Source organism: Aptenodytes forsteri, unplaced genomic scaffold, assembly GCF_000699145.1.
Source record: "Aptenodytes forsteri isolate BGI_AS27 unplaced genomic scaffold, ASM69914v1 Scaffold193, whole genome shotgun sequence".
Lineage (NCBI taxonomy): Eukaryota > Metazoa > Chordata > Aves > Sphenisciformes > Spheniscidae > Aptenodytes > Aptenodytes forsteri.
The window spans coordinates 11353673-11362610 of NW_008795405.1; the positions used below are offsets into that span (position 1 = coordinate 11353673).

Consider the following 8938-nt stretch of genomic DNA (forward strand, 5'->3'; position numbering starts at 1 on the left):
GCCAGCTTTCCCCAGTTTATGTACTGAGCATGACGTCACATGGTATGGAATGTCCCTTTGGCCAGTTTGGCTGTGCCCCCTCCCAGCTTCTTGTGCACCTCCAGCCTTCTCAGTCGGTAGAGCATGGAAAACTAAAAAGTCCTTGGCTAGTCTAAGCACTACCTAGCAACAACTAAAACATCGGTGCGTTACCAACTTTGTTCTCATCCTAAATCCAAAACACAGCACTGTACCAGCTACTAGGAAGGAAATTAACTCTATCCCTGCCGAAACCAGGACAGAGATCTCTAAAACACACAAGTAAAACAGAAGTCTTTGTGTTTTGTGAAGGGGAAAATATCAGAGGTTAAAGATGCAGGTTGCAGAGAAAAATGCATTTTAGTGCAAAAAGAAAGGTTACTTTAAATATTGTCATCCTAAAATTGGTATTACTCACCACAAGCTTGGGAACTGTTCAGAATTTATAACCTTGATAACTTCAACTACAGCAAAATATATATAAGTGGAACAATTTTTAATATGTGTAACTGCAAATCTGACAGAGATAAACCCTTCAATGAATCACAGGCTCAACTTCTTGTTTGAAGTTAACAGCTGTATATTTAATGGGTTACACATTTCATTCCCAGGAGACCATTTCACACTGGGAACTATCACGCTAACTTGTCAGTGAGATCTAGTGGTATGAGCAGGAGTGTAGAAGTTGGTGGTTACAAGGCAGGTGGTATGTGACCTTGAGAAAGACATTTCGCCTCTGCATTGTTTTTTCACCTGTAAAGTAGAGAGCAGGAGAAAAGTAATGAAGCTCTCCTGGGGTCTGCACTAAGTTAATGTCTGTAAAACACTTTGAGGGTTGCAAGTGGAAAAGGTGCCAGAGAACTGTTATAACTTCACTTATTTCTAATTATTTTTTTCAAGCATGGGTCAGATCCTCAGATTTGGCCTTTTTAGGTTGCTTCTGTGTTGCAAAGAGATTGTAAATCTGCCCTCATAGGGCAGCTAGCAGGAATCCCTGTACACTGTAAAGCTGCCTTTCTATTTATTTCTGCTGCAGTTTGGTCCATACAGAAATATCCAGCTCCTTTTTTACTTGAAAGTTAATAGAAGCCATATGATGGAGGTAAAGAATTAAAATCTTTGTAAGAAAACCAGGGTTTCTCCGTTCTTGCCTAAACCAACCTCCCAGTGTATCTGTCATACTCGCTGCTCTAACCAGCACTTCAGCTCACTCATTCTGGTTGCATTATAAAAGCCCTAAATCATTCATTTCCATTGTTGTTTCTTAACTCCTTGAACTAGTAATTTGCACTAATCACTTTAACACTGGCTGTCTTCTTAGTTGACTTTGATTCATGCATATGCAGCAACACTCAAAAGCATTAAATGTTTTTAACATGTCGCCCTTCCCAGCCTTGCAGGCTCCAGCTATAATTTCCCGACTTTCCCATCAGCAAAATTTCCACCTTCAATGTTCTTTATCTATGAAGCCAAATTGTTGCACACGTTATCTTCTAGCAATATATATACAATTTAGTTCCACTTAAAAAAATATCTCCAGAGCACTGTTTTATGTTTGCATTTGTCTAAAGATGAGGCTTGGAACATGCAAAAAAAAAAGATTTTTTAAAATCATGAGAGATCAGACGTTAATCTGAGTGTTCATCAAGCAGTGATCAAAATTGTAGCAGGACAAGATTGTGGCACAAAGAACATCCTAATAAAAGGATTATGGATTCAAATGCCCCATGCGAGGTCTGCTGCCACAGGGCACTGTAACGCTGAATCCTTGTCCTTCCCCTGGTTCCTCCTTGCTGTAGTTACCTGGGACCTGATGACCCCCCTGGAGGGTCCTGTGCAGTCCAGGACACTGCTTGGTTGGGGAACATCTGTACCCCTTGTAGACTGGTCAATTCTGATTCATATTCCCCTCAAAAGGAAAGGTACTGGTACATTATAAATAAAAATGTCTTCTGTGCTTGATTAGTGCTGGCTCTCATGAAACCCAGACTAGTGGGTCATATGCTCTGAGTCTGCCATCTCTTTTTTTCTCGCAGTCATAAAAAGCCTTTCAGGAAGGAAAATTTAATAGCAAAACATCATTGAAACATGGGCTAACTCCCATTGCGTAATTGTAACCTCTATCTCTGGGAGTTATTAGCTAGGATGACAGGCTTTGCGTTTATTTATTCTTCCAGTGGTAGTGAGAACATCAGAGAGCAAAGGTCCCTAGGGGACTGCCTCATCTCATTCCTAATTGGTGTATTTAATAGTTTCTACCATAGGCCTCTTAATGTTTAATGTGAACTGTGCCCTATTAGCCAGAAACCACTGTTCAGCAAAGTGACAGTCAAATCTTTTAGAATGGTATTGTTATTTTTAATATACTGGCCGAAGGCTTTTGGGTGAGAAAAAGGGAGAAATAATTGCTTAGTACTGGGAGGCTCAGGCACAATTCAGGATCCATCCCTATTTATTGAAGTAGGATAATTTCTGTATTGTATATCCAGGAGAATAACTAGAAATTAGATTTGCACTTACAGAAACAAATGGCCTTTCTTTTATAATTGGTTCCTGCTTGGAGGAAACCTGTTAGCACATTCTGTGAATGTATTTCAGTATAATCCAGGCTGGAAACACCTTAGTGATTGAATTCTCCTCCTGCAATACTTGGTCTCCAGGGGACTTCCTCACCCTGGCACTAAAACTAACCAGGCACGCCTTGTAGTCTCAGAGTTCAAAGTTCACTCCCCATTCAGTGCATTGCCAGAATCCAAGAGAGGTAAAGTTTTTTACAAGATTGTAGTGTTTTGCTGTCAAGGATGCTGGCTTGTTCCAGTATTGAATATATGCTGTAGAAGACCAAAGCGAGAGGTTTTAAGTAAGTCCTCAAAAGTTCTCCAAACATTACCTGCTGATGTTGCCCAACAAATAGATAAGACAAAGTTCAAAATAAACATGACTTTCACCCATGTGTTTTACTGAAAGGCGATTTTCAAAAAGAAAGAAAACAATAAAAGAAGCTTGTGCTTCTTTTTGCTTCTTTTTGATGGGCAAATCTTGACAAACATCTATTTCCGTCTTGTGGCGTCGTCACAGTCGAAGTCTCATATCAAGCATGTGCAGACACTATCATCTCAGATATTAACCTTTTTTTGCTAGGTGTCTTCTTTATAGCTCCCATAAAAGCTCTGTAAAGCCCAAATTGCCAGCCGGCAAGATGCTTTGTGCTGGTTGGTATTTCCACCCAGATATTCTTTTGGAGGACAGAGGGTATGTAAAGATAAGGGATAGAAGGGACTGCATTGAGGCAAGAGGAAAAAAATTACAGACCTTGCTCAAAAACACAGGGTATTTAAGGTATGGTTTGAAAGTATAGTAAATCAGAGCTATCATATATTCAGCATGGCTTATTCCTTCTTTTGATGTATATTCTACCACAGCAGTAAGCATCCAACCAATCACCTTCGTTCCCGTTTTTATTGTATTGCCTTTTTTTGCCAGTGCATTGTGCCAGATTTTGTAGTGTATCTGAAACAGAAGGTCATGGTATAGATGTCTGACAAAGCAGAAAGGTCATGTGGAAGGACCTGGTTATTAATTTGGAAGAAGAATGTGTGCATACAGCAATACCAGCCAAACAAGCTGATGGCCTTAGGGAAAGAGGACATACTGAGGGCCAGACCTTGACTGTGGTAAGCACATAATCTCCATATAGATCGACAAGAGTTTTCTAATTAACTTCAAGGGGGAATGGGTTAGTCCTCAGTCTAGAAGGTCATGATTTAAGAACCCGTGCTATTGTACAGCTGCTCCTATGTGAGGGAACACATAGAGCAACCAGCTTTATGTATATCTTCTTACCCCAGCTTCATATATTACCTCTTACCCATTAAGCACTCCAAGAGAGACTGCAATCTTGCAGCTTTGTGGAAAAGAATGAGACAACTGGTACGCAGGCAAACTGCCCTGAGATATGTGCTTACATTAAAAAAAAATATATCCTCTTGCCTTGTTCAGCTCCTGTCTATAAATCTTCTTTCCTTGACAGGTTTATTAAGAAAAACTGGCTGAAACAGCACTGTTGTTAGCTGAGATTCTTGCTGTCCTACGAACCTGTCAGCCAAGTTACAGGAGCAAGTGTAGAGAATCAATACTCTTTTTGGCAAAGAGAAGGAGCTGATGCTGATTCTTCCAGCTCTGGCAGCTGCCTCTCATACTCTGCCCTTTGATGTGTGCTCAAGGCCTGCCTTAGGCATGTTGTGGTCCCGTTATAATCTTGCAGGTTGTTCAGCATAGGAGGAAGAACGAGAGCCCTACAGAGCCACATCTTCCCTAACTTCCATGAGTTAAGGACTGGGCAAGTTTGACAAAACTTCAGACTTTCAGAGGGATAGATGGGACTGGGTGAAAAGGCTCCTCTCACTCCTTCCTGGGGAAACAGCTCTGCCTCGGATGTTCGACCATCTGTCAGTGTTCTTATTTTGAGGAAGTGCCCTCAGTGGACTTCTGGAGAGGTCTTCTGTCATAATTTAATATATCTGACTAGATAACAAGATACGGTCCAGAATCATCATTAAATTAATAATTGTAGACTACAGTCCCAGGCTAGGGTATAGACATGCAAAAGCTTGAACTTGCAAAGGAGCCAGTTTGCTGAGATTTAACACAGGCAAAACCAGAAAGATGGTCTATCCACATTATGATAATAAAATTTACAAGGCAAGGAGTCATGATATTGTTCCTTCTTCCCCCCCCCCCCCATATGTTCCTATCACTGCTCCTTAAAAACAGTAAATAATACCACATTTGACTGATGTTGCTTTGTAGACCTTTTGAGTATTTGCTTTTTCTCAGCTCAACTGTGTTTTGAAATGCTATGCACCTCTGAAAGAGCCCAGTCAGAGGTGGGTAGAGGATTTACTTTGTAATGATTAATCTTAATACTAAATGCCACCTCATAAAACAATCACGCATAATTTGACTTCATTAAGCATTCTTTGTTATACATCTTTAATTCATTAACCTTGGCATTGTCGGCATGTTGCCACAATCAAATGCAGCTCATTCCGTGTCGTGCATTGAGAGCTGAGGGCAGATCTCACACTGGGCTGTCGTCTAATGGACCTGAAGCGGCTGTTAAATGTAATGACGCACTGTCCTAAATATAGGCATCTAGCAAGGGGAGAGGATGTATGTGCTGGAGATGACTGGGTATACGTCCAGGTGCTGAGCTGGGCACACCCAGACCTTTAATCCCAGTTTCACCAAACACCTGACAAATTTTCTAAAGCCCAGACTGATTCCGCCCTTGAGCTACAGCTAAACTTAAATTCACCACAGGGCTGTTTCAATTTTGCTTACTTGGATGCTCTTCTCAGAGGAGGAGAGAACTGACATATAGGCTTTGCACAACATCTGCTGTAGTTTTAAAACTGCAGATAATCAGTGGATAATGCAAAATTATATAATTTGCATCAGAAAGATAACTGAAAAGCCTCTTACACATATTAGGGGGCATAATTTAGCCCTTTGATGTGAGAGCAACAAAGGAATATTAAGGGCAAGTTCTGCTTTTTGTAATATGTGCTGATAAAATAGCTGAAGCCAATGACATCTCACAGATCTCTGCCACCTTTTTTCATGTTGGTCTGCCTGTGGCCAGCTCCCAAAGGTCTCTGTAGAGCAACATGGGACACAATAAGCCCTGGACCCAGTTGTTTGGAAAGGGTAACTCCCTCAACTCAGGGAGTCAAAAGACCTGCTAAAGCCAAGCACCCTATCTAGTGCTACAAAGGGAAGGAAAGTGATAAAAAGCACACAGAGAAATTTCTTTCCAATCTTGTTATAGGTAAGAATAATTGAACTGCTCAAAGCTATCATAAGCAATTTGTCTCTATGTTACAGACAACAGACCTGTTTTTGAAGGTGATGATTACATTGACTTCTCAGCAGAAGCTCAGTCAAATCTGTGGTTATATGGTTTCCTTCCAGACTGGACAATATGGCAGTGCTGGTGTTATTTTATAATGTTTTTGGGGTATGAATTTACTAAATGCCTCCTAGTTGCACCTCCCTTCAGTGGTCGTGTCAGTCCAGACTCCACCAGCAGGAACACCCCATCTCAGCTGGACACACTGGCTGGCTTCATTCCTGACTTTCTGCCTGGTTTGGTCAAAGCAAACACAATATGCCTCAGCATTTAGGCCATGTCAATAGTTTTTAAGAGCCATCATTTCCAGTATTATCTATGCTCAGGAGATAGCATGGTGAGAGGAAAGTGCTGCATCTTGTAGGTTGTGGTGTGTTAAAGGAAGATAAAGTCAGTTACTGCCATGCGTGCAAACAGAAGAAAAACACTTAGCACTTTCAGCTCTATAAATCATGTTTTTGGTTTCAACTTCTGCACCTTCTCTACAGCTCATATTCCAAGAGGTCACTGAGGTTTCCACCATCTATTAGTCTTGAAAGACAAAAGATTAATTCTGTTTAAAAAAGTAAAAAAGCATTTGTGTTTCTTAAAAAAATAGCAATGTAAAGATGGTAGATTTTACGGATGAATATGATACTTATAAGCCCTTCTGATACCTAAGATACTCTTTTCCAGAACTCCAGATTTTTATCCAGCCTCTTGACAGTGTCATTTTATTACTGCATCTGAATCAACATACTCTGTTAATAGCAAAGCCCATTGCCTTTTCTGCTTAGTACCCATTTGACACCTATTTATTAACTTCATTCTGGTGCCTCGCCAGAGTTGTCCCTAGGATATCTCCTCAAAGTATTCTTTACCTTTTAATTGTGCCAATTAATATTCAAAACTGCCTATCAGCTATCAAACTTTCAGCTGGAGGCCTAACGATATTTTATTGCTAGTGTTTTGATGACAAATAACGCAGATATTTATCATTGCAAATAATGGACCTAACTTGGACTTCACCTACTTATTCAGATTATTGCTGACTTACACCAGCATGCACAAAATCAAATCCCCAGTCTTCTGGCACTGAAGACCAGTGTAACTTTCATGGAGCTGACCCTACGGAGTCAGTAGAAGATCTGGCTGCAAGTGTAACTTAACTGAATGAAATGGCTCCTCCTGCTCTTGTTAAACTCAATGGGAAACACCTACTAAATCAACAGGATCAGGATCTGGCCATCTGGGGAGTCTCTGTTTATAGAGAGACAAGTTATTCTCCTACTTCATGTGTTTTGAACTCCTCAAACTCCTCTGACTTCAAAGGAACTAGTCTGGATTTACAGCTATGTAAATGAGAGGAGAATCAGACTCCAGAGAGAAAGAAAGAGAGGCCACTAAGTGGATTTGTGGATTTCCTTGGGGAGGTAAGAAAGTACAGGCAGTAGTGTGTGGGTTTTTTTTTTTTCTTTTTTTTCTTTTTCTTTTTTTTCTCAACAAGTATTTATTTACATTCTACGGTTTCTTTTATTTTTTGCTTTCAGCCATATACCTCAACTTTTCGGTCCCATGTGCTAAAAAATACACCTGTTTTTAATATCCCTAGCGCTGGCTTATAAAAACTTTTAAGTACAAAGCCCTAAATCAGTAACAAAAGCCCTCTCCTATCTCAAGAGGAATGACTGATGCATATGAATACTTGAAAGTTGGCACAAACGTCTTTCTCAACAGCTACAAGTTGGGAATGAATCAGTTTGGTGACATGACAACTGAGGAGTTCAGACAGCTGATGAATGGCTATATACACAAGAAGTCAGAAAGGAAGTACAGAGGATCCCAGTTTCTTGAGCCCAGCTTCCTGGAAGCGCCACGATCAGCAGACTGGAGACAGAAGGGATATGTAACTCTAGTTAAAGACCAGGGTCAGCGTGGCTCTTGCTGGGCTTTCAGCACAACAGGAGCTCTTGAAGGGCAGCACTTCAGCAAAACTGGCAAACTTGTGTCGCTGAGTGAACAGAATCTGGTGGACTGCTCTCACCCTGAAGGGAATCAAAGCTGCAACGGTGGTCTCATGGACCAGGCTTTCCAGTATGTGCAGGGTAATGGGGGAATAGATGAAGACTGTCACTACAAGGCAGAGTACAATGCTGCTAATGACACTGGCTTTGTTGACATCCCTCAAGGACATGAAAGAACTCTCATGAAAGCAGTAGCAGCTGTGGGTCCAGTGTCTGTTGCTATTGATGCAGGCCACTCTTCATTCCAGTTCTATCAGTCAGGTATCTACTATGAACCAGACTGCAGCAGTGAAGACCTGGACCATGGTGTTCTGCTTGTAGGTTATGGCTTTGAGGGGGAAGATGTAGATGGGAAGAAATACTGGATTGTTAAGAACAGCTGGGGTGAGAATTGGGGTGACAAAGGATATATCTACATGGCCAAGGACAGGAAGAACCACTGTGGAATAGCAACAGCTGCTAGCTATCCACTTGTATAATTTGAAGACTGAACATTTCAGTGCAAGAGGGGATTTAAACTGAATGACCAAACCCATGTTCACACATGTGGTAGACTTGTATCTTTCAAAAGTCAACTTGATTTTTTTTAAACTTTTGAAGTATGTTTTACATGTTGGTGACATGCCACTTGTTTTAAATTAATGTAAATGTTGGTATGTAAACAGCTTGTAATATTGCTGGCTTTTGACTGCTTAATCTAATAGATTCTTCTTTATATTTTTTCCTTTTTTTTAAATTGCAGTGTGCCCAAAAGTTTATTTTCTAAATAAATACTTAAATTCCAGTGTGTACAGAAAGAGAGAGAAAAAAAAAGGGATGCTTATAAAAAAGATGGGGGCAAACTTTTTAGCAGGGCCTGTTGTGACAGGACAAGGGGGAATGGCTTTAAACTAAAAGAGGGTAGATTTAGACTAGATATAAGGAAGAGATTTTTTACGCTGAGGGTGGTGAAGCACTGGGACAGGTTGCCCAGAGAGGTGGTGGATGCCCCATCCCTGGAAACATT

The 8938-nt window shown here is 40.7% G+C and overlaps 1 pseudogene across 1 annotated transcript; it reads left to right on the top strand.

Moving 5' to 3' along the window:
* The first annotated feature begins 7592 nt into the window (after positions 1–7592).
* Positions 7593–8746, top strand: LOC103900302 (annotated as a pseudogene). The gene has a single exon (XR_657665.2). The product of XR_657665.2 is annotated as a cathepsin L1 pseudogene (transcript).
* Positions 8747–8938: the final 192 nt, after the last annotated feature.